Here is a 25840-nt window from a genome sequence, read left to right on the forward strand (position 1 = left end):
ATTAGAGCCTAGAACATTGGTCAGCATAAGGGATTGGCAAGCACCTGTATCACGATATATTTTAACTGATTTCCTGTTATTACTGTCCAGAGGACTAACAAAACCATCAGACAGGAAATTAGCACATGAACTCTTGAGAGTGTCACCCACGTTACTGCTCAAAAGAGGAGCTCCATCATGAGAATTTAAGTTACCCCTCAAAGCAGGTTCAGTTAACTCAGTTAAAGAAATCTGGGAACTCTCAAGGGTGGACACTAGACCAATTGACTGAATATTTAAAGACTCCTTTTTGTTCACATCACGCTGTCTCCTGAAACATTTCTCCGTAGTATGACCAAGCTTACTACAATAAGTACATTTACTTTTCTGAAATCTAGAGGTGAAGCTGGTATTTACTTCCTGAGAAACATCATCTTTATTCTCTTTCCTGTTGCCTGTATTCTGAGTAGAGGCAACGTACTTACTCTCAGCTTTCCCTTTTTCTCTAGAATATCTCTTGTGAGTGAGAACATATTCATCAGCTAAAACTGCAGCATCAGACAAATTGTCTATTCTTTTCTCATCAAGATATAGGCTTACATCTTTATAAATACACCTCTTGAAGTCCTCCAGCAAAATCATCTGCTTAAATTTACCAAAATCAGAATCCACATTCTTAGAATTTAACCACTGCTCTAACAGATCTTCTTTGATTTTTGCATACTCAACATGGGATTGCTTATCTTGCTTATAAGTTGTCCTAAATTTTACTCTATAGGCTTCAGGAACAAGCTCATAGGTCTTAAGAATCAAGCTCTTAACTACATCATAATTATCAGATTGATCCTGAGGCAAAGATGCATAAGTTACTTCAGCTTTACCAGTGAGAACAGTTTGAAGGAGTACTGGCCAATACTTTTTGGGCCAATTAAAACCTGTAGCTACCCTCTCAAACAACTGAAAATACTTTGTTAAATCAGATTCATTAAAAGGAGGGACAAGTTTAACATTTTTAGCCACATCAAAATCATCAGAGCTAGATGATCCAATTTCACCTTGTTTCATGCGATACTCATGGTCTGCCTGAATCCTGGCAAGTTCAATTTGTGCCTGTATCTGTGCCTCCTGAATACGAGCCTGAGACTCCGCCTCCTTAGCCTGAGACTCAGCCTCCTTAGCACGTGCTTGAAATTCAGCCTCCTTAACACGAGCCTCCTGCAGGGCTAGCTGTAACTTAGCTAATTCAATCTGCGTTTGCTCATTTGGAGGAGTTACATTAAACAAGCTTTTATTAATCATGCCAACAATTTGATCTTTAGAATGATGAGAGTGAACTGCAATTCCCAATTGTTGAGCAACAAGCTTAAGTTCATTCTTTGTTCTGTTTTCTACATCACACACTGTTTGCACATTTGACAAAAAATCTTTGGCTTCATCAAGTGTAGTAATAGTAGACATCATGAATAAATGACAGTCACAAAATATCAAGCAATATCCTTATGATAATATCCTGAATATCCTGATAAGAGGTCGCCAAATTTATGTTACGGAACAGAGAAAGATAATGTACACTTTAAGTGAGAATACTAATAATCACTACTATCCCGTAAAAGTCCAGGTTCAAAATAAAAGAGTTAGGTAAAATTACAAGTTAAAGTTTAATGCTCAAACTAACAACAAAACATTCAGGACTCATAAGGATAATGTAATGGCAAAAAACAGGTTAAATATATGGTTAACTGGAATAGCCTCTATTAACACGAAATTAGCATGAGTAAATTTATCTAAGTCAGCCCTGTTAAAATGAGATACCAGATAATACTCAGTGAATGCCAGATATATTATTACAGATACAAAATATTATTAATGATGGCTGACAATAAGAACCTTTACACAAATTACAAAAAACCTTACTAGGCCTAAGAATTAACATTATGCTACACAGTACAAGAAAAAATGCAACAACAGTTATACTCAAATTACACACAGCTGCTAGATGGTTGGAGACTTCCTGAGCACTCACAATAATAATAACTGTACAGGGGAGGACAGAGATGTGAGCAAAATGAGGAGTAGATCTAAGTGGCAATAATGCAGAGACTGAGCTCATTATATAGGGGCCAGCAGAGCTTGATGTAACTTTTAAGAAGGACGCGCAAATGAAGCCATAGGGGACAAAGAGCTGACAATCCTACTCTGAACAACAGAAAGGACGACTTACTCTACTATAACGGTAGAAGGGTGGACTGAGGCAGAACAAGCTCGTGATCAAACATGCAGCATACTGTGCGTTAAAATTACACAAAGGATGATGAAATCATAGGCTATGTAACAATATATATATATATATATATATATATATATATATATATATATATATATATATGTATATATATATATATATATATATATATATATATATATATATGTACCTAGGCTGCTTCCCCCAAGGAAAGGGAGGTAGCCGAGCCAGGACGACACACTTTCCATTTACTTATCCACTCAAACACATTCATTCGCATCTTAGCCCCAAAAGGGAGAAGGGACAGATCCTCACCACAATACACCGCACGAGGGTAAACTGCACAATGCAATCAGTGACATCCGCAGGAGGGCCTGACAACAGAGCTGGTTTACCCCTGCCACATCATAATAGACCCATCCCCTTACCCACACCTGACCTGATCAGTTGATCAGACCAAATGCGGAAGAATATCCCCTCAGGGCTGCGTCATCATTAATTCATTCACAATATCTCTCCATTTATTAATGTCATCCACAGCCACTCTTCCTTGCTCAACAGACATCCCTCTCGCATCCAATGCTCTCTTCACACTGTCCATCCATCCTATTTTTGGTCTTCCTCTCAGCCTTACACCTCTCATATCAGATCTAGTTATCTTTTTCACGTATCACTCATTATCCATTGTCTCCATATGCCCAAACCATCGCAACACCTGCTCAACTCGATCAGCCATCTCTCAAACAACTCCAGTTCTCCTTTGCACTTCGTCATTTCTCACTCGATCCATACGTGTCACTCCACATATACCCCTCACATACCTCATCTCCATTACATTCAAATTTTCCCTCTCAGCTACACCCATATTCCATGTTTCAGCCCCATAAAATGCAGTCGGTACCACAACACCCTCATACAGCCTTCTCTTTAAATCCATTCTAAGCGAACAATATCTAAACACTTTTTTCATTCCTCCCAGCACCTTTCCTACTTCATTCATTCTAAACTTCACTTCTGCATCTATTCTTCCATCCACAGCAACATGTGACCCTAAATACTTAAAACACTCTAACTCCTCAAGCAACTCACCATTCAAAACTATATTCATCCTCCTACCATCTACCGACCTCGTACACTTCATCACTTTACTCTTATTCTTATGTACTTTCAATGAATGAGGGTGAGATGTGCAAGATTCCGGTGTTGCTCTTTGCTGATGATACAGTATTGTTGGGTGAAGATGAATGGGAGTTGCTAGGTTTGGTGAATGAATTTGGGATAGTGTGTAGGAAGAGAATTCTGAAAATTAATGTAAACAAGAGTAAAGTTATGGTGTTTAAGAGGAATGAAGTCACACAATGCACAGTGAGGTTGGATGGTGAGGATTTGGAGAATGTGAGTTCATTCAAGTACTTGGGTAGTGTGTTGAGTAAGGATGGAACTTTTGGGAATGAAGTGCTTAAAAGGGTACAGCAGGGAAGGAAGGTTGTTGATTCACTGAAAAAAGTGATGAGAAATAGGGAGGTGAGTATGGAAGTTAAGAAGTCACTGCATGATAGGATTGTGATCCCTACCCTGACGTATGGAAGCAAGGCATAGACCTTGCTAGAGGGGAACAAGTCAAGAGTGAGAGTAGTGGCAATGAGTTACTTGAGAGAAGCATGTGGAGTGACATGGAGGGACAGGTTGACGAATGAAGAAGTAAAGGAACGTTGTGGGGTGGATGTGGATGTGGTTGAGAAGATTAGGAGAAATACTCTGAGGTGGTTTGGACATGTGGAGAGAATGGAGAATGAAAGACTGGCTAAGAGGGTACTGTATATGTAGGTGGGGTGGAGGGAGGAAGAGGGAGGGGAAGACCGAGGATGAGGTGGAGGGATGGAGTTGAGAGGTATATTAGGAAGGGGGGAGTGAGTTCGGGGGAAGGTAGGCAAATGGTGGGTGACAGAGCGACTTGGAGGCGTTTTATCTGCGGCCACCATTTGCGGGATTAGGGCGTTGGGCTATAGATAGGTAGATAGATAGACAGACTTTCAATTTCCTCCTCTCACACACCCTTTCAAACTCCTCTACCAACTGTCTCAGTCTCTCCTCTGAATCAGCCACCAGTGCAGTATCATCTGCAAACAGCAGCTGCTTCAGATTCCACTCTCTACCATCAACATTCACCAGACTCAGACCTCCACCTAAAACTCTTGCATTCACCTCCCTTACAACACCATCAATATAAATATTAAACAACCAAGGCGACATCACACATACTTGCTGCAGCCCCACTCTCACGGGAAACCAATCACTCACAATATTTCCCACTCTTACACACGCTCTACTATTCACATAAAAACTTTTCACCCTTTTTAGTAACCCACCATCAAGTCCATACAATCTCAAAACAGTTCACAAGCCTCCCTATCAATTCTATCACATGCTTTCTCTAAACCCATGAATGCCCAAAACAAATCCTTGCCTTTCGCTAAATACTTTTCACACACTTGTCTCACAGCAAACACCTGATCCACGCATCCCCTCCCTCTCCGAAAGCCATACTGCTCATCACCAAACACTCCCTCTATACCCTCTTTAACTCTTTTAATTAAGACTCTACCATACACCTTACCTACGACACTCAGCAGACTTTTACCCCTAAAGCTAGTACATTCATACTTATCACCCTTGCCTTTATACAACGGGACCACACAAGCACTTCCCCAGTCAATTGGCATCATACCTTTCACATAGCACACATTCAACAATCTTCCTAACCATTCAACAATAGTCACTTCACCGCCCTTCAGGCATTCCACAGCACACCCATCCATACCTGCAGCTTTCCCTGTTTTCATGTCCTTTACTGCCTTCTGCACTTCCTCCTTCGTGATCAAAGAACCATTCAAGTCTTCCAACACATTTATTCCTTGCACCCTTCCATCTGCCACAATCTCAGCCTCCTTTTCCTCCTCTACATTTAACAATCAAACTACTCTGCCCATCTCTTCCTTACTTCATCCGTCTCAATTAACATCCTTCCATCCTTTGCTTTTACCCTCTCTTCCTTCCCAGACTCTCCCTTTCGCACCCTTTTCACCTCCTTCCAAAACATTTTCTTATTCTGTTGAAAATTCCCAGTCAACCACCTTCCCCACCTCACATCTGCTGCCACTTTAGCATCGCGCACAGCCCTTCTCGCCCTATTCATCTTTTCCTTATACCTCTCATATGCCACCTCATCCTTCCTCTGCAGCCACCCTTCATATGCACATCTCTTCTCAGCCACAGCCATACTTACTTCCTCGCACAACCATTCACTTCCTTTTCTTACACCACCACCCACTCGTCTCACACCACACACCTCTTCCGCATGCCCCACCACAGGACTCTTAAGCAACTGCCACTCCTCCTCCACACTGCCATTTTCCTGATCTTTCACTGCTCTCAACTCATCTTTCAATTTCTCCTGATACTCTGTCATTTTCTCTCCTTTATCCAACTCACTTTCAAAACCTCCCTGCCACACCCAACCCTTCTAGCTCTCACCCATCTCTTACTTACTCATAACTTTCCCTCCACTAGATAGTGGTCAGACACACCTCCACCCTCCCCTCTCAGAACTCTCAAATCCAACAATCTTCCTATTACATTCCTGGACACAACCACGTAGTCCATCAATGCTCTATCAACAACCCTTCCACCCTCCTGTCTCACACATGTATACTTATCAATATCTTTCTTCACAGACAGGGCATTTCCAATCATCATCCCTCGCTCAGCGCACATTCCTATCATTCGTTACCTGTTTTCATTTCTTCCAGGCACACCATGCATACCAACTACATCTTCAACTGCTACAATTCCCACTCTAGCATTCAGATCGCCCATCATTACCACATTCACATTCGCTCCAAAACTCTGCACTCATCAACATCATTCCAGAAAGACTCCCTCTCTTCTTCATCCCTTTCACTACCAGGCCCATATGCACACACAAACACCCACAACTCACATTCAAATTTCAGTTTCACCCACATCAGTCTCGATGACATCTTCCATTCAATCACACACTGCTGTACTTCCGGACTCACTAACAAGGCCACACCTTCTCTTGCCCTTCCTCTATCAACACCTGACAATCTTCCACTCACACTTCCAAACATAGACTCATCCTTCCCTTTCATCTTCGTTTCACTCAAAGCTAACACATCCAACTTTCTTCTCACAATCATTCTCCCAATCTCCTCCCTTTTAGCCTCAATCATACTATATCTACTCACATTCATAGACCCAATCCTCAGGGTACGGGGATAACCCAATCCCCCATCCCTTTCTTTGGTCTGTCTCTTTTTAGGAACTAAAAAACAGAGGAGGGGGTCCCCAGTCCCCTCACCCCATCCTTTTTAGTCGGCTTTTACGACACGCAAGGAATACGGTGGCAATATTCTTCCTAACAATACCTGGCCGCAGACTAGTAGTACCACCCCATAGTGCTGCCAGATTGTGTCCCCCCGGCCACGGGTGGGGGGGGAGACTAACAGAATTCCTTTTATTTAAGTAAACAGGAAGGAAATTGAGAAGTTATGACGGAATTAAACGTGTCAGCATTTTTTGAACGATTGCTGCATTTTATCTTTATCGATTGAAACTCAGAAAAGATAGAAAAGAATTTTGAAAAAAAATTGCCTGAACCCCATTCAGCTGTCTTTAGGACTATATTTTGGAACTTTGTGGTACATTTATGTTACTGATAACTACATCGCTTTCGTGAATTATATCAAGAGACCTTCCCAAGCTTTGGGATTTATTTACCTACATAGTTTGTCTCCGCAGCCTAGCCGATCGATATTACACACACGAAGCCTACCAGTACCTAACCAAACGGTGAAAGCCACATAGGGACTACTTTTCCCCCAGTCTTTATGAAGATTGAAGCCGAAGAATGCCCAGGTTAGATCGCCACGCCGGAGACAGAAGGATACCAAGTTTAGAAGCAAATCACTCTAAGGTTGGGAGTAAAGTATATGCCTTTCACAGTTAGTGAAACATCGTTAAGCTTTGTTCGCTGTATATCCACATATTAGGCTGCGAAACTGAACTCAATGTTTATTGAGACTTTTTCACAAGGAGATAAGTAATCCTCCAATTTTACACATTACCCATCCACTACGTTGACGTAACTTTGTACTGGTTGTTGAAATCAATGGGTGTGGTAAAACATCACTTTGGGATCCATACAAAAGTTGTCTTCTATTATTACAAAATGCTGCCTCATTACTTACATTAAACTGCTGTTTAGACTGGATAGGCAGGAGAAAGTTATGAGGCATCATTTTTCTGTTCAGTCTTTTTACCTCCGTCAAGGAGGTTATGCTTCAGCCCGCGTTGGTTTGTTTGTCTGTCTATTATCAGGAGTACTCAAAACGTTATGAAAGGGTTTTGATGAAATTTTGTGGAAGGGTGGGTCATGGGTTAATAAAGAAATGATTAAATCTGGGGGAGGATCCGGATCCGGAGTATCCCGCACAATATATCCAAAAGTTCTCAATGCATGTCAATGAAATTTTGTGGTAAGATAGGCCCAGGACCAAGAAAGAATTGATTAAATTTGGGGGCGGAACCGGATCTGGATCCTTTTTAATGGCATTGGCGGAGGTATACGCTCTCTGAGCTCTTTCTAGTTTAATTTTGAGGTTCTTAGCTAAAATAAAACCATCTACTGTTAGCTGGAATAGAATACCATAGCTGTTCCGACCATATGAGGGTGCTGTGGAAGCCTTGGTACGGAAAAAGGACCTGAGTACAGAGGATGGTGTTCTAGCGCTCACATTTATGATTGAGACTCTGGAATGGGGTGAGTGCTAAAAAGTAATTGCTAAAGCAGAAAAAAATTGATCCGTTTTTAAATTTATGTGAGCTGCGCAGCTTTGATAAATTAAGAAATACAGAGATTTTTATAAATGTAGAATAAGGAATACTGTAGGTGAAACACTAGATTTGAGTGTGCTTAGATCTTTTGGTTACATAGAGAGAATGGATGTAAAAGAGCAGTGAAATGTCTATAGATATGAATGAGTTTGATGGTAGAAGGAGGCATGGAATGCCAAGAATAAGGTGGACTGATAATGTAATATGCGAGGCTTACAACATATGGAAATGAAGGAGCTGGATCGTTTGGACTGTGAAATGGAGTCGGGACTTTCGAAAGCTTGAGAGATGAACAGATGAATGTGTGGCCCACTTTTATTGAGTGCTCGGTTGGTAGTACTAATTTTGTGCTGTCCTATTCCTGTTTCTGAACTCCTTCAAGCCAATGTAAGTGGGAAAGAGGGTTAGGATAGTGATGTGGTGATAATATTTCAGTTGTATACTTATTTTCACCACACAGTTTTACACACTGCAGGAGACACTTGTGGTATCAACTTCACAAAAGTTTTACGTGGGGATATGTTTAGTGCTCGATATATGTGCATGGAGGTAAATGAAGCTGCAGTGTGGGTGTGTACGCGAGTGTTTAGTTGTGTTCTTATTACATCCAAGCGTTATTATTGAACTAGGAAGTGACTTGACCGACGGTGTGTGCAGGGAGATAATAAAGTCTGCCTCCGTGTGTATGGGTGTATGTGGCTGAAGGCGACCTCTCTCTCTCTCTCTCTCTCTCTCTCTCTCTCTCTCCATATACATATGCAAACTGTGTGTGTGTGTGTGTGTGTGTGTGTGTGTGTGTGTGTGTGTGTGTGTGTGTGTGTGTGTTTTGGTGGGTGGGTACGAGTGTGAGTGTGTATTTGGTTCAGCTGCAACCTTCCCCGGCCGTAAAGCAGTGAGGCCTGTCAAAACAAAGTCGTTACAAGAGAAATTAGTCCCCGCATGACGTCAGCCCGGCAATGTCCTCCCTTCCGCAGCCTCCATCACCACTATCGTTACTCTCTTCACTGACACGGGGAAGAGATGTCCCTGTACTGGAACGGTTCACCCACTGACCCGGAAGATGTTTTTGCCATTATATTTGGCCATCTGATAATTTCATTCACCACTGGATAGGCTTGTCGAACCAGATGGGGTTAAATATTATCTAAATAAGTAAACTGGATGCAAGAGACCTTCTCTAAGTTGACTAAAATCGTACTGGTAACAGCGAGAGTAACAACAAATGTCATCACTCGATGAAAACTGATTATTATGTTTTTACTGCAATAAATCTCTCCTGTGGTGTGCAATGTCGTCTGTTGCCAAGAAGAATAACATACAAAGTGTCGTAGTAATGACATTATAATTAGCCACTTCAGCCCAAGGATGCATTACATCTTCTGCTTTGACTTATACTAGACGATTTTCTTGGCCCCAGTAGAGATACGCTGAAAACAAATCGCTTCACTGTGGGAGCTCTGTGTTGTTAGGTCTTTATACGAAATAATAACACAAGACCCCCCAAAAAACAAGAGAAATCTTGCGGAAACCGTGTGAAACTAACGAGGTTTCCTATCCAGCATGAAAAATAAGACCATAAGGGACGTGCATGAGAGCACACTGTGCTGTCCTCATGCCTGGAAACGTGTTTGTGTGTGGTGGCCATGAGCAGAACAACCATCGACCCCGGGAAGGGCGATAGAGATCATAGAGTCTTCCTTCGTTAAATCTTAAATCCATTGTGGTTATCTGTTTTAATGACCAATTTTGCAGCCGAATGACACAAAATTATTTTCACTAAACAAACATAAAAAGGAACGTTCACGCACTCCACTATTGGAGCAAAAGATTCGGTGGTGCAGCTGCAGCATATTCAGCTCGCAGTTGAGTTCGATTCTTAAAGTTTGCTACTTCCTTGTCCCTCTTCACCTTTCAATATAACGAGAACCTACATGGAACTTCGAATGTTGCGTGTAATACTTTAGGGGAAACTTGCAACTTAGTACAAACCGACTGTCTCTTTTTTTTTTTTTTTTTTTATAAATAATAGAACGGTAGAAGGAAAAACAAATGATTAAAAAAAAATAATCCATACACCAGATTACCGGTGTCCTCTGTTCATAAAATATCTGTAACAGTTAGACTTGAACAGCTGTGGGTTGAAATTAGGGGGGAAACAACTCTGGGGAAGCGAGTTCCAGAGAGATGAAGGTCGGGGAATGAAAGAATTCTGATAGGCAGAAGTTCTGCAATATGGCTGAGTGACATTCCAGTCATGAGCGCTACCAGATGCCCGTGTAGCACGAGGGAAGGCATGGAGAGGTGGCATCATGGACGCAACTTCGTCTGAGCATTTGCCAAAAAAATATATGTAAAATAATGCGAAGGAGGCAACATTCCTTCTTACTTGCAGGGAAAGTAGTTTATTTGTAATGGCAGGGTTGTTAATAATTCTAACAGCTTTGTTCTGAATTTTGTTTAGTTGTTTTAATACAACCTCTCCACAATCATTCCACAAGGGTGAGCAATATCCAAGCTGAGAGTGTACATGACTCTTATAAATTATAGCTAACTGCTCGTCAGCGAAGAAGTTACGGACTCTGTACAATAATCCAAGTTTCTTTGAGGCGGTTTTAGCAAGTGATCTAACATGAGAGGTCCAGCTGAGGGCATAATTAAGTGAAACGCCAAGAATTTCAATACTTTTAGAGATGGGAATATTAGTAGCACTGAAAGTAATGTACGAATCTGGCAATATCTGTCTATTAGTAAATTGTATATATTTGGTTTTACTAGCATTAAAAGAGACAAGGTTGTTTTGTTCCGATTCACTGATCGTAGATAGGTCTTGATTTATGGAGATGGCTTTACTGAGTTGAGAGGTAGAGATATTACATTTATAAATGGGTGTCTGAGTGTGAATGAACTATGTAGTGTTGAGTCATCTGCATATGAGTGTATGGGATTGTGGGTGGCTGATAATACACCATTAATATGAACCAGGAACAGGGTTGGGGCAAGAACTGATTCCTGTGGCAAGCCGGCGTTAATTGAGTGAAATTTGGAATATACATCATCTACTTTTACTCTTACATTCCTATCACTAAGATATGAAGAAATCAAAGGAACAAAAGACCTTAGTCCATAGCAAGGGAGTTTGGACAGCAGGGAACGGTGCCATACTCTATCAAAAGCTTTAGAAATATCAAGAGCTACTGCATGAGTTTCATCATGTACAGTAGATCAATTGATTGATGGATGGTATGAGTTGGGAGATTGAGTATGTCAATGGTGGATCTTTCGTGGCGGAAACCATATTATCTATCACTAATTAAGTTGTTGGATTCAAGATGTTTAACAATGCGCTTATTAATTAAAGTTTCAAATACCTTACCAACAGAAGATGTGACAGCTATTGGTCTGTAATCAGAGGGGTCAGAGGAACTTCCTTTCTTCGGAATTGGGTGGATATTGGCTTCTTTCCATGAATTTGGGAATAAAGAAGTACGTATGCATACTCTGAATAATTTAGCTAGGACAGAGGCAAGTTCAGGGGAACACTTTTTCAAAACAATTGGCGGAATTCCATCTGGGCCTGGAGCTTTGTCGGTAGGTAAATTGTCTAGGATGGATTTTACGTATCTTGTCTGTATTTTAAGTGGAACAGTTTCGGGAGAGTCAAGTTCTAGTACTGGGACATTCTGGCTGGTATCGTCTATGGTAGAGTTTCTGGCAAATGTTCTGGCAAAAATATCCGCTATCTCAAGCGGGTCTTTTGTAATGTTGCCATCTGAAGATTTTAGTGGGGGAATGGAAGATGACTTGTTAAAGTTATTAATGAAATAATTAAGAGTTGACCAGAATATTTTATTGTCATTAGGGTTGTTAAGTAGTGTTGATGCTTGCTTATGAAGAATGTTTGATTTATCTAGATTTAATACAGCAATTTTAAATTGAGAGAATGATTCAGATGTTTTGATTTTAAGTAAGAGTTGTATGCCAATGAGTTTTGGGCTGTTGACCTGGCACAGTTGCCATCAAACCATTTTGGAGAGTTCGATCTCTTAGTGAACTGTTGACTTCGTATGAATAAATCCATACCAGCTAGTATTAAGTCGCAAATATGGGACTCTGTAGAAGTGGGATCACTAGAGAAGAAAGACTGCCATGGAATGTCAGCAAAATAATTTCTACATCCAACTCAGTTTCCCCTATCAAAGTGCCATCGGGTCACCCTGACACGTTCAGAACAGGGAGATGTGGAGGGGTTAACTAATGAGGCTTTGATGAGATTGTGGTTAGAGGATCTAAGTGGTGACAGTACCTCTATCCTGTATTGATCTGAATTATTTGTCAAGAATAAATCCAAGAGATGGGCATTATGGTCAGGATTATCAGGTATTCTAGTTGGTTGCTTTACCAGCTGGGTGAGATTAAACGATTCTGTAAACAGCTCGCAATCTAGACCAGCATCGTCAGTCCTGGCAGAATGCAATAACCATTCAACATTATGTATGTCAAAATCACCCAAAATAGTAATTTCGGTACTAAGGGCAAGATTAAGGTTACTTAACCCTGTGGATATGGAATCAAATACACTGGGTTCCGAAGAAGCACTGGGGGAGCGATAAACTACACAAATATATTTGGTAATATTTTGACAATTTAGTTTACATAATGAGTAATCAAAATGGATGAAGTGAAGTTTAAAATAGTGTCAACAGCATGTTGGGATTTGATATAACAACAGATGCCGCCCTTGTTAAGGAAGTTTGTAAGGAGATGCTTTGATGACATACATTAAGTGAAACACATGCATTCCAAACCATCTCAAAGTATCAGAAGAATAAAATAATGCAGTACAACTGAAGACCTGGATGTAACATAGAGGTTGAGGATCGTGCTGTGAGTGAGAACTGGGACTTTGGCGAAATCGACTGTCAGCCTTAATGAATTAGAAGGTCGATATAAATTCAAGCCGTTTTATTCTTCATCAGATCAGACCTAATAATTCCCAGTCACCTATCTAGTGTTGTATTGCTCCAGATATATACTCTTTGGCAACTAGTACAGCCATGAGCAAAATTCTGTCGAAGCTTCTATGCCGATAGTTATTTTACTCTATGTGTTAGCAATAAGACACATACATAAGAAATACAGAAGACAGTGACGGCAGAGCCGACTGTCGGCAGGCTTTTGCTTATGGCTGCACAATCCTTTTACACTGAAATTAGTTCCATATAATCTTATCATTTCTTATAAGCATACTACATTTCATTAACGGATGTCTTTCCACTTCAGGCATCTCCAGAAGTCTTTGAATGATCGCTGTTTTATAATCACACACACACACACACACACACACACACACACACACACACAAATATTTTGGTCGTCATCCTTTCGAGTTAGAGTATCCAAGACAAACTGTGCACCGTATCATCCTCGTCTAAGTCATCATCAGTACGAGTATCCTCGTCAGCATAGCGTCTTCATCCTCAACGACACCATAGCTCATCCTTGTCTGCAATATTACTTTCTTCCTAATTAACATCACTGTCTTCAACATCGTCAACATCATCCTTGTCCACATGATCCTTGTCAGCATCATCGTCTATAACATCGTCAGCATTATCCTTGTCAGCATCATCATCATCTGCAGCATATAACCCTCATATTTGTTGGAATCATGGTCTCCATCATTAGCATCATCCTTGACAAAACAGTCTTCATCGTCATCATTCATCGCCAGTATCGTCATCGTCCTTCTAATTCTCGTTGGCCTACTCTTCAGCATCATCTCCCTTACTTCTGTCACTGCCAACTCAATAAAATTAGGACATCTTTTGGACAATGTGTGTGTGTGTGTGAGAGAGAGAGAGAGAGAGAGAGAGAGAGGGGGGTCAAGATAGAATCAAGGAGATGGGGATAAGGCAAAAAGATAAGACAAAGATATAGAGGTCAATCAGTCATTTACTGATATAAAAAGGCTGCTGCTTTCTGACACACATGAAATTGAACATACTTGTGAATCTTCCCATTACAGTACAGTACTTCGTTCTTAATAGCATTTTTACCATGCCCAGGTTATTCGCTTTAAAACATACAACACAATGGGACTATAACTTACCACGTAAAGACAGTTACGCTGGTGTCGGTACCTTGCGTAATGGTTTGTTGGGATGTGTTTAGCATATATTTTTGTTTTCTCTCTATTCCCTGGACAGTTACAACCAGAGCCTAAATGGCAGGGGTGGTGGCGGCTCACCAACGGTGGCTGGGAGCGGCGACCACTCCTAAGTCTTGATTGGACTCTTTTTCTCTCTAGTTTTTTCTGTGTTTGTTTCGTAATCATAAACCATAGATTTTTTCTTTCCATTACAATTTACAGATTATTTTCTTCCTTTTATACAGATTTACCATTTCGTAATAGAAAGCTAGAGGAGGGAATGTTGGAAACTGACTTGGTTTATGTGGCTCGAAAAAGCTAACAGTTCTCTGATATGTTAATGGAAGGATTGTCTTTTCTTATCTGGCACTGCGTTCTTAATTTTTATTTATACAGTACTTTGCACTTTTCCTCATAACTAATAACCTCATCTTTTCTGCCGCTGTCTTCTCCACCAATCAGTGCTGTCTGCATCATACTCCCTATGAAAGTGTCAAATCATCCCGCTGCTCCGTTTTGCCGGTTCTGTATGTAGGTCAGTGAGTTTACGCATGCTGGCATTTTAATACTCCCTTTCTTTGAGCTGTTTTTCCTTTTATTATTTATTGTGTCATATTTTATTGCAAAGTTAATGTCAGATGTCTCGAACTGATGAAATTGTCCATCTCGTTACAAGTTCATTTTAATCTGTCTAATAGACCAACCATGCATAAATTTGGTGTTCAGTGCGTTTCATTGCCATGTGTGATTTATACATATTCACATATATCACCATATGAATCTTATTTATCTTCACTGCATGTAATGGTACTCAGTATGGAGAAATAATTAAGCACGCACCATATATATATATATATATATATATATATATATATATATACCATGGCGTCCTCAGGCTAAATAGCCTAACATCAGCCTGACTCTACACTCAGGAACCAACATCATTATCAATCCCCAATTCCTAAATACTCAGTTTTTCAAGTTATACTTCCGTCAGCATAAAATGCCCTCCCTGTGGCGGGGGGTACACAATTTGGCCGCACTATGGGGTGGTACTGCTGCTCTACAGCCAGGTTGTGTTAGGAAGAATACTGCCACAGTATTCCCTACGTGTCGTAAAAGGCGACTAAAAGGGGCGGGGTGAGGGGACTAGGGACCTCCTCCTTTGTTTATTAGTTCCCAAAAGAGACAGGCCAGAGAAAGAGATGAGGGATTGAGTTATCCCCGTACCCTGAAGATTGGGTCTATGAATGTGCGTGGATGTAGTACGATTGAGGCTAAAAGGGGTGAGATTGGGAGAATGTTTGTGTGAAGAAAGTTGGATGTGTTAGCTTTGAGTGAAACGAGGATGAAAGGGAAGGGTGAGTCTATGTTTAGAAGTGTGAATGGAAGATTGTCAGGTGCTGATAGAGGAAGGGCAAGAGAAGGTGTGGCCTTGTTAGTGAGTCCGGAAGTACAGCAATGTGTGATTGAATGGAAGGAGGTGTCATCGAGACTGATGTGGGTGAAAGCGAAATTTGAACGTGAGTTGTGGGTGTTTGTGAGTGCATATGGGCTTGGTAGTGAAAGGGATGAAGAAGAGAGGGAGTCTTTTTGGAATGATGTTGATGAGTGTCTGCAGAGTTTTGGAGCGAATATAAATGTGGTAATGATGGGAGATCTGAATGCCAGAGTGGGAAATGTAGCAGTTGAAGGTGTAGTTGGTATACATGGTGTGCCTGGGGAACGAATGATAGGGATATGCGTTGAGCGACAGATGGTGATTGAAACACCCTGTTTGAAAAGAAAGATATTTATAAGTATACATGGGTGAGACATGAGGGTGGAAGGGTTGTTGATAAAGCATTGATGGACTATGTGGTTGTGTCCAGGAATGTGATTGAAAGATTGTTGGATGTGAGAGTTCTGCGAGGGAAGGGTGGAGGTATGTCTGACCACTACCTGGTGGAGGGTAAGTTAAGAGTAGGTAAGAGATGGGTGAGAGCTAGGAGGGTTAGGTGTGGCAGGGAGGTTTTGAAAGTAAGTGAGTTGAATAAAAGAGAGAAAATAATTGAGTATCAGGAGAAATTGAAAGATGAGTGGAATGCAGTGAAAGATCAGGAAAATGGCAGTGTGGTGGAGGAATGGCAGTTGTTTAAGAGTGCTGTGGTGGGGCATGCAGAAGAGGAGTGTGGTGTGAGACGTATGGGTGGTGGTGTAAGAAAAGGAAGTGAATGATGGTGCGAGGAAGTAAGTATGGCTGTGGCTGAGAAGAGCTGTGCATATGAAGTGTGGCTGCAAAGGAAGGATGAAGTGTCATGTGAGAGGTATAAGGAAAAGAGGAATAGGGCGAGAAGGGCTGTGCGTGATGCTAAAGTGGCAACAGGTGAGAGGTGGGGTCGGCGGCTGACTGAGAATTTTCAACAGAATAAGAAAATATTCTGGAAGGAGCTGAAAAGGGTGCGAAAGGGAGAGTCTGGGAAGGAAAAGCGAGTAAAAGCAGAGGATGAAAGGATGTTAATTGAGATGGATGCAGTATGGAAGAGATGGGCAGAGTATTTTGAAAGATTGTTAAATGTAGAGGAGGAAAGGGTGGCTGAGATTGTGGCGGATGGAAGGGTGCAAGGAATAAATGTGTTGGGAGACTTGAATGATTCTTTAATCACGAAGGAGGAAGTGCAGGAGGCAGTAAAGGAGATGAAAAAAGGGAAGGCTGCAGGTATGGATGAGTGTGCTGTGGAATGCCTGAAGGGTGGTGGAGCGACTATTGTTGACTGGTTAGTAAGATTGTTGAATGTGTGCTTTGTGAAAGGTATGGTGCCAATTGACTGGGCGAGTGCTTCTGTGGTCCCCTTGTATAAAGGCAAGGGTGATAAGCATGAATGTACTAGCTTTTGGGGTATAAGTCTGTTAAGTGTTGTAGGTAAGGTGTATGATAGAGTGTTAATTATGAGAGTTAGAGAGGGTACAGAGGAAGTGATTGGTGATGAGCAGTGTGGCTTTAGGAGAGGGATGGGATGCGTGGATCAGGTGTTTGCTGTGAGACAAGTGTGTGAAAAGTTTTTAGCGAAAGGCAAAGATGTGTTTTGGGCATTCATGGATTTAGAAAAAACATATGATAGAACTGATAGGGAGGCTTTGTGGACTCTTTTAAGATTGTATGGACTTGATGATAGGTTACTAAAATGGGTGAAATGTTTTTATGTAAATAGTAGAGTGTGTGTAAGAGTGGGAAATACTGTGAGTGATTGGTTTCCCGTGAGAGTGGGGCTGCGGCAGGGATGTGTGATGTCGCCATGGTTGTTTAATATTTGTATGGATGGTGTTGTAAGTGAGGTGAATGCAAGAGTTTTAGGTGGAGGTCTGAGTCTGGTGAATGTTGATTGTAGAGAGTGGAAGCAGCTGCTGTTTGTAGATAATACTGCACTGGTGACTGATTCAGAGGAGAGACTGAGACAGTTGGTAGAGGAGTTTGGAAGGGTGTGTGAGAGGAGGAAATTGAAATAAATGAGAATAAGAGTAAAGTGATGAAGTGTACGAGGTGGGTAGATGGTAGGGGGATGAATATAATTTTGAATGGTGAGTTTGCTTGAGGTGATAGAGTTTTTTAAGTATTTAGGGTCACATGTTGCTGCGGATGGAAGAATAGATGCAGAAGTGAAGTTTAGAATGAATGAAGTAGGAAAGGCGTTGGGAGGAATGAAAAAAGTGTTTAGATATCGTTCACTTAGAATGGATGTGAAAAGAAGGCTGTATGAGGGTGTTGTGGTACCGACTGCATTATATCGGGCTGAAACATGGACTATGGGTATAGCAGAGAGGAAAAGTTTCAATGTAATGGAGATGAGGTGTCTGAGGAGAATGTTTGGAGTGACGCGTATGGATCGAGTGAGACATGATGAAGTGCGAAGGAGAACTGAAGTTGTTCGGGAGATGGCTGGTAGAGTTGAGCAGAGGGTGTTGCGATGGTTTGGGCATATGGAGAGAATGGATAATGAGTGATTGGTGAAAAAGATAACTAGATCTGATGTGAGAGGTGTAAGGCTGAGAGGGAGACCACGAATAGGATGGAGGGACAGTGTGAAGAGAGCGTTGGATGTGAGAGGGATGTCTATTGAGCAAGGAAGAGTGGCTGTGCGTGACAGAAATAAATGGAGAGATATTGTGAATGAATAAATGATGATGCAGCCCTGGGGGGATATTCTCCCGCATTTGGTTTGATCAGCTAGTCAGGTCAGCTGTGGGTAAGGGGATGGGTTTATATGATGTGGCATGGGTAAACCAGCTCTGCTGTCGGGCCCTACTGCGGATGTCACTGATTTCACCGCGCAGTTGATCCTCGTGCAGTGTGGTGTGGTGAGGATCTGTCCCCTTGGGGCTAAGATGCAAATGAATGTGTTTGAATGGATGAGTAAATGGGGAGTGTGTCATCCTGTCCCGGCTACCTCCCTTTCCTTGGGGGAAGCAGCCTAGGTATATAGATAGATAGAGATGAAATTCTTAAATATTGATCACAAAGGCCAACCCTAACAACAACAGATATTGTACATATGAATCATTGCATTCATTGCATATACATTAAAACGTAGGATTATGCATTAAGTAGTACGGGAAAGAATTGTCCATATATAAAAAAATATACATTGTGCCAGCCATCGAACTGACCATAGTTATGAATTTCCTCATTAGCTTGAATATTCTAATAGGCGTTTCATGCTCAGACCATTAAGGTTGGTACATTTTACATAGGTCACTCTGTACCCTACAACAAAACGACTATAAGTGTATTGTTGGTATCGTACATGGCGGTATTTAGGGTTGTGTTTATTTTCTTTTTCTTTTTTTATCTCTCGTCTCCGAGGAGTGACAACCAGAGTCCGTATGGCAGGGCTAATGACAGCCCTTCAACGATGGGTGGGGGAGGCGATCAGTACTGCACCCATCACACTCTGTCTAACTCGGTATAACTTTATTTTTTTAGTTCTTGTTTCTTTTTAATGTTTCTGTGTCTCTTTCTTCTCCTTATTTCGTCTAATCCTCTTCTTCCTTTTGAATACAGTTGATAAAGAGAAGACAACAGAATGTGGGAATCTAGGTTGCTTTTGTGTGGCTATGGGGGGAAAAATGAGCATTTCTTAGAGGATTTCTTGGTGTACGGATTCTCTTTTCTTATTTGTCAATGTGTTTTCATTTTATGCAGTGAACTATTACTCTTAAACAATAGCATTCCTTGTTCTTCATGTCAATCTCCTTCCCTGTTATCGGTGCTGTCCGTCTGCTGCACTCAATGAATGGTTGTATTATCTTGTGTTCCTTTTGTCTCTTCTGTAAGTGGGTCACTGAGATTGCCAATCATTCCGTTCTTAGAGTTTCTCCTCCGGTTTTCCGTGATTGTCTCACATTTTAGTGTTTTTTTCATGAGTCGAATGTTTTTCACTGATTTGCTTCTCTTAAAATTCTACACCTTTTTGCCATTTCATTATAACCCTCAATTTAATCACCTGTGTACATACTTGATGCCCAATCTACGTTCATTGGACTGCAGAGCTAAATATTTTCAATATACCACATAGTCTTTCCTCATGCACATATCTGCACGTGACCGGACGAAAAATAGTGAAATATGTAATAATGCATAGAACAACATTACCTCTCATTTTTTTTTTTTTAACAAAATAGCCTTGTCATTATCGCATATCAAATGCTTATTGGCTCCCAGTATATCATAGCAGATGCAAGTGGCATCAAGTGTTTGCTTTGGTGTTGTAAACTGAAAGCATTTAATAATTTCGTAGCTCACTGATGTCCGATCACTACATTTGGCCCACAGAATTTCGGGCCGAAATACATGTTCGCTCCCTCACTTTCACTGTTTTAGAATCTTGATTCCCTGTACAAGATCTCCCGTTTTCCCCTCCGTGGGCAATGGGCCGAAATCAGCTGGATTCGCTTCACACAACAGATTTAATCTATTCAATACAAGGAACTCTCAAAAAGCTCAGGAAAATCGTACGAGTCATAGATATGTTTTTGGTTGAGGTACGTAAACATTTGTGTGTGTATGACTTCCATATAAAAAAGCCACACATAAGCAATGTACAAGAGAACATAGGTGACATACTGAAAATAAAGAGGCAAAGAAGAGAGGGTGTTAAGCCACCTAAGCCAGCGAGAATACGGCACTTAACTCTTCCAATGTCAATACTGTGACGGCCTTCGTATTGTATTCTTGCTGTCTCATGACGGTTTTACTTAGTTCAGGAGAGGATTCTGGAACTAGAGGAGTAAACTGTAGGGTACAATAACCCGTTCACTGCTAAAGTAGGCTACTCTCCTAGGCTGAATAAAGTTGTCTGGTACCAACAAGAATAAATTAAAAGCGACGTCCTCGAGCTGAAGGAATTAACCCCTTCAGTAGAGCTTCATATTTCATCTTTGCTACCATCAAATATTTACATTCAGCCTAGGAGAGATACTGGGACTGGAGAGGTTGGATATCGCCTACATCAACCCCTTCACTACCAGAGAGCTCCCTTAAGTTGAATAAAACAGTCTAGTAACAGCAAGCATAAAATTACAGTAACATAATGGGTTAGTCAGTTCAGCCAGAGGACGTAATTTTCCGTTTATTTTGTTGGCGCCAATCAAATTTACTGAAGACTATATTTAACCCTTTCAGTTCTAAAAGTCGTGCCTAAAGTGAACGAAGATTGTTGCTAGCAGTAAATATTACGATAAGAATGACATCCACGCGTTGAGTGGCTTAACTTTCCCCAGACACCACAGTCAGTGACTCAAGGCACTGCTAAATCCTTTTCCTTACCCGTGGCGCGCGGCGAGGGCGAATGAGAACTAACTTTTTTTTTTTTTCTTTTTTCTTTTTCCGTCTACATCATTGTTCTATTGATATTATGTTTTTAACCTAAGTCGATGAAATTGTTGGGTGTCCGCAGAGAAGTTGATGCATTGATGAAGACAACAGTGGACTGGGTCACGTGGCAAGGGCAACTTAAAAAGTGTTGATTCAGTTTGCGGTAATATTGTTGGAAAGGCTGCGAGTTAAGGAAAAGCGAGGGGGATTCGATTTTGCAAAAAAAATCAACTGAAGGTCACGGTCACAAGGCAAGGTCAAAGTTCATTCCATGTGAGTCACTGTGTGAAAAATAACAAAAAGCTTTTGATCTGATTTGTTACAGGGTTGACAGGAAGCCAGTGAGTTTACCTTATTTTTCCTGAGAACGAGTTGTCAAAGGACAGTTTCACATAGCTAAGGCAACTGAAACGGTTTTTATCCGATTCATTCCGATCATTCTTGAAGGGCTGAGAGTAAAGCAAGGATGCTGGAAATTGATTTTGAGAACCGTCAGGCAAAATCAGTGTTATTTGGCAAGGCTAAATATCGAGGAAACATGAGTAGATCAGCATCAACGTATTTGATTCGATTTAAACAATCCTTAGTTTAACTGTTGAAAGTACGACATGGACAAATTAATTCGAATAAGAGAACAATTAGTCAAAGATCATGGTCACTGGGTAAAGTCACATAATTTGGTACCATATCATTTGTAGGGCGCGGATGTTGCACTGTTGCGTGTTTCTTCTTCATGCATTAGTTTATTTTTAATCACTGGTTTGTTTTTCCCCCCATAATAACTAAACACACAAATATCTTTGTTTTTTACGTTTCCGGGACGCACAGTCATTTAATTATCAATTTTGGTTATTATAAATTCGACCTCATTGAATGGCTTTGGGTACTGATTGATAATTAACCCTTCAGTCTCATAACGTATTTTAAATTTCAGGGACCACCAGGCAGCTTTATTTAGCTTAGCAAAAGAAATCGGAATTTAAAGGTATAAATCAGGTTGGATCAACCCTCTTCTGTTCGTAAGGTCTCTTTGTTGCTGAATAAAGTATTCTGGAGATAGTAAGAATAAATTAAATGCTTTTTCCTGAGTGAAGTGGTTAAGACTGGTGAACGACTAATTATAGTCACTCATTTCATGATAATCGTCCCCAAAACTCACTAGTCGAACTCATTTGTAAGATCAATGATCTCTTCCCTCGAGTCTAACAATTATTATCATTAGAAGCTTCAAGCAAAGGACGTCCAAAGTGGAGTGTGTTTAATATACTCTTATTCCTGCACATAACACAACCTTTGCGTTGGTGGTGTGTTGCGTTGTGGGACATGCAAACGACGCATCAACCCCCATAAACATGTCCCCACCGTATATAAAACGTTGCCTCATATACCGTCTGAAGAACTTTGTGTGTCAACGTGAACCTCTTAATGACACCCTTAAATAATACAATAACGACTTGTACTTGTTTAGTTGCCATTATATTTTTTAAAGACATTGGAGAAAACTGAATTAAATTTAATAAATTTATCAGAGTAATACTGCATGACACATAGAAGGAGAAGGGAATAAAAATCCGATGAACCAATTAATATAAAAGATTCAAAAAATCATCTTGTGGAAAACATCAGAAGTTATACAGGACAGAGAACTCAGAGAGTGGAAGCCACTACAATTATCATTTTAAATTTGTGCTCTTGCATGACAGCCTTATTCAGCTTAATAGTGACCTGGAGACCTCAAACCCTCAGTGTTATTTAGCCATATTCTCGTTGGATTTAGATTTAGTAGCACTTCTCCCTTAGGATTTAGCTTGCGTTTTACACCGTCATATTTTGCAGCATATAACATTGCTTTAATTATTTCCACACTGATGTACATATAAACATGCAAAGAACATACATGCATATAAACATACAAACAAAAGCATCCTGATAAGCACGAAACAAAAGAATGAAATGGATAAGTAAAAAAATATTATATAATCAAAGCCAACGAGAATAAAACCCATTGAACCGATCCCAATGACGTCGTGATTTGCTGACTATATTCATAACAGATACCTGCCGTCTGCAGGTACACAACACCATGCTGGTACTTGTCCGGATATAAAGAGCCATAATGGTGAGTACTAACCACTCTCACATAATCCGTGATTCTGGTGTTAAAGTTAACATAATTGTAAGCTTATATCCTACCATCTAATTCAAGACAACTATCTGCAAAGATTTTTTTAAGGTCATATAATACAGGTAACTCAGCCAGTGAAATAGTGTTAATAAGATTTTCATCTATAATTTCACTTGTCCTTGTGATGCAATGACTTAACTTTGATAATATTGCATTTCCGACAGTACCACCCTATTTTAGCAAATTATGTTTCTCCGTTAACAGTTAATAATACATTGTGATAAACATTACTTTTATGATCAAGCATACCCGTTATCTTTTCTCCTTGCCCTTCCGTACTTGCCAATGGACACTTCTTCCCGTTCTACCTTTTTCTTTCACTACAATAACTTTTTAGGAAAATATTAAACCATAATGTACTTAATATTTTAAGTATTATGTGGCATTCAATGCAAAATATGATGAATACAAAGGCACTGTCAAAATGTCCATTGCTACAATATAAACTAATCAATTAAATATTAACAAGAGTATATTAGGAAGTATGCAAGTAAATCCTTCTGCACCGAATTTCCCCCCTTTTCCCCTCTATGATGTGTAGTTTTTCCTAATATTTCCCACTGACGTTATAGAGAAAGCCTTCTTGATCTCGTTGGGACAATATTTAATTCAATACACAATAATTAGGGTTTCCCATTTTGAAGTGATGTCAACATCCCGTGATTCTGGGACAAAATAGTTATTTTCGCGGGAACACGGGATTGCCGGGTGCTGGTACGAATAAGGTCATTAGGAACATTATTTTTCACAGCATTAGTTTATTTATAGTAGCCTAGTATCTGTATCTGGTAATTCGTACCGATATTGAATGTAATTATAATTTTGTTTCATGAGAACTAGCCAAAAGTCTCGGTTAAATTCATTAGATTAATTCACATACAGTAGAGCAAAAATTTTCTTTGCACTACGGATAAAAAAAAAAAAAAGTAAAAATTTGTAGACAAAAAAATCAAACCTTAGTATTTTTCTCTTATTTACTTAATCATAATATTCTCATACGACATAATGCCATTAAATGTAACAATCTCTGAAAAAAATTAGCATTGCTGATCTTGTTAACTGCGAGATAGCATGAAATATTGAAAGGTATCAGAAGAATAGACAAAAGTTATCTGAGCAGAATTATAACTTTTTTTTTTTAACAGAACAGAGGAAGGAAAAACAACTGAATAAAAAAAAAGAAGTAATCTATACACCAGATTACTGGCGTCCTCCAGTCATAAAATATCTGTAACAATTGGACTTGAACAGCTATTGGTTGAAGTTTGAGGGGAAACAACTCGGGGGAAGCGAGTTCCAGAGAGTTACAGTTCGGGGAATAAAAGAATTCTGATAGACAGAAGTTCTGCAATATGGCTGTGTGAGATTGCAGTCATGAGCGCTACCAGATGCCCGTGTAGCACGAGGGAAGGCATGGAGAGGTGGCACTATGGACGCAACTTCGTTTGAGCATTTCCCATAAAAATTTCTGTAAAATAATGCAAGGGAGGCAACATTCCTTCTTACTTGTGGGGGAGGTAGTTTATTTATAATAACAGAATTATTAATACTTCCAACAGCTTCGTTCTGAATTTTGCCTAGTTGTTTTAATGCAACCTCTCCACATCCATTCCACAAGGGTGAGCAATATTCAAGCTGAGGGCGCACATAACTCTTATTAGCTAACTGCTCGTCAGTGAAGAATTTACGGACTCTGGACAATAATCCAAGTTTCTTTGAAGTCGTTTTAGCAAGTGATTTGACATGAGATGTCCACCTGAGGGCATTGTTAAATGAGACACCGAGAATTTCAGTTCTTTTGGTGATGGGAATATTAGTAGCATTGAAAGTAATATAAGAATCTGGCAATATCTGTCTATTAGTAAATTGTATGTACAGTATTTGGTTTTACTAGCATTAAATGAGATAACGTTGTTTTGTCCCAGTTCATCAATCGCAGATAAGTCTTGATTTATGGAGATGGCTGTACTGAGTTGAGAGAGATATTAGACTTTGTAAATGGATGTTTGAGTGTGAATGAACTGTGAAGTGTTGAGTCATCTGCATATGAATGGATGGAATTGTGGATGACAGATAAGAGTTCATTAATATGAACCAGGAACAGGGTTGGCACCAGAACTGATCCCTGTGGCACGCCGGCGTTGATTGAGTGGAAATTGGAAAATACGGCATCTACTTTTGCTCTTATTTTTCTGTCGTTGATATATGAGGAAAGCAGAGGAACAAAAGGAGTCAGTCCATAGCAATGGAGTTTGGATAACAGGGAACGGTGCGGCACTTTGTAGAAAGCTTTAGAAATATCAAAGGATACTGCATGAGTTTCCCCATGTTGGTTAATTGACTGATGGATGGTATGAGTCAGGAGACTGAGTATGTCAATGGTGGATCTTTCGTGGCGAAAACCATACTGTCTATCACTAATTAAGTTGTTGGATTCAAGATGTTTAACTATGTGCTTATTAATTAAAATTTCAAATACTTTACTGAGAGAAGATGTGATCTCTATTGGTCTGTAAGCAG

This window comes from Coenobita brevimanus, chromosome 95 (assembly GCF_032717465.1).
Source record: "Coenobita brevimanus isolate Jiangsu-jjx chromosome 95, ASM3271746v2, whole genome shotgun sequence".
Taxonomy (NCBI): Eukaryota; Metazoa; Arthropoda; class Malacostraca; order Decapoda; family Coenobitidae; genus Coenobita; species Coenobita brevimanus.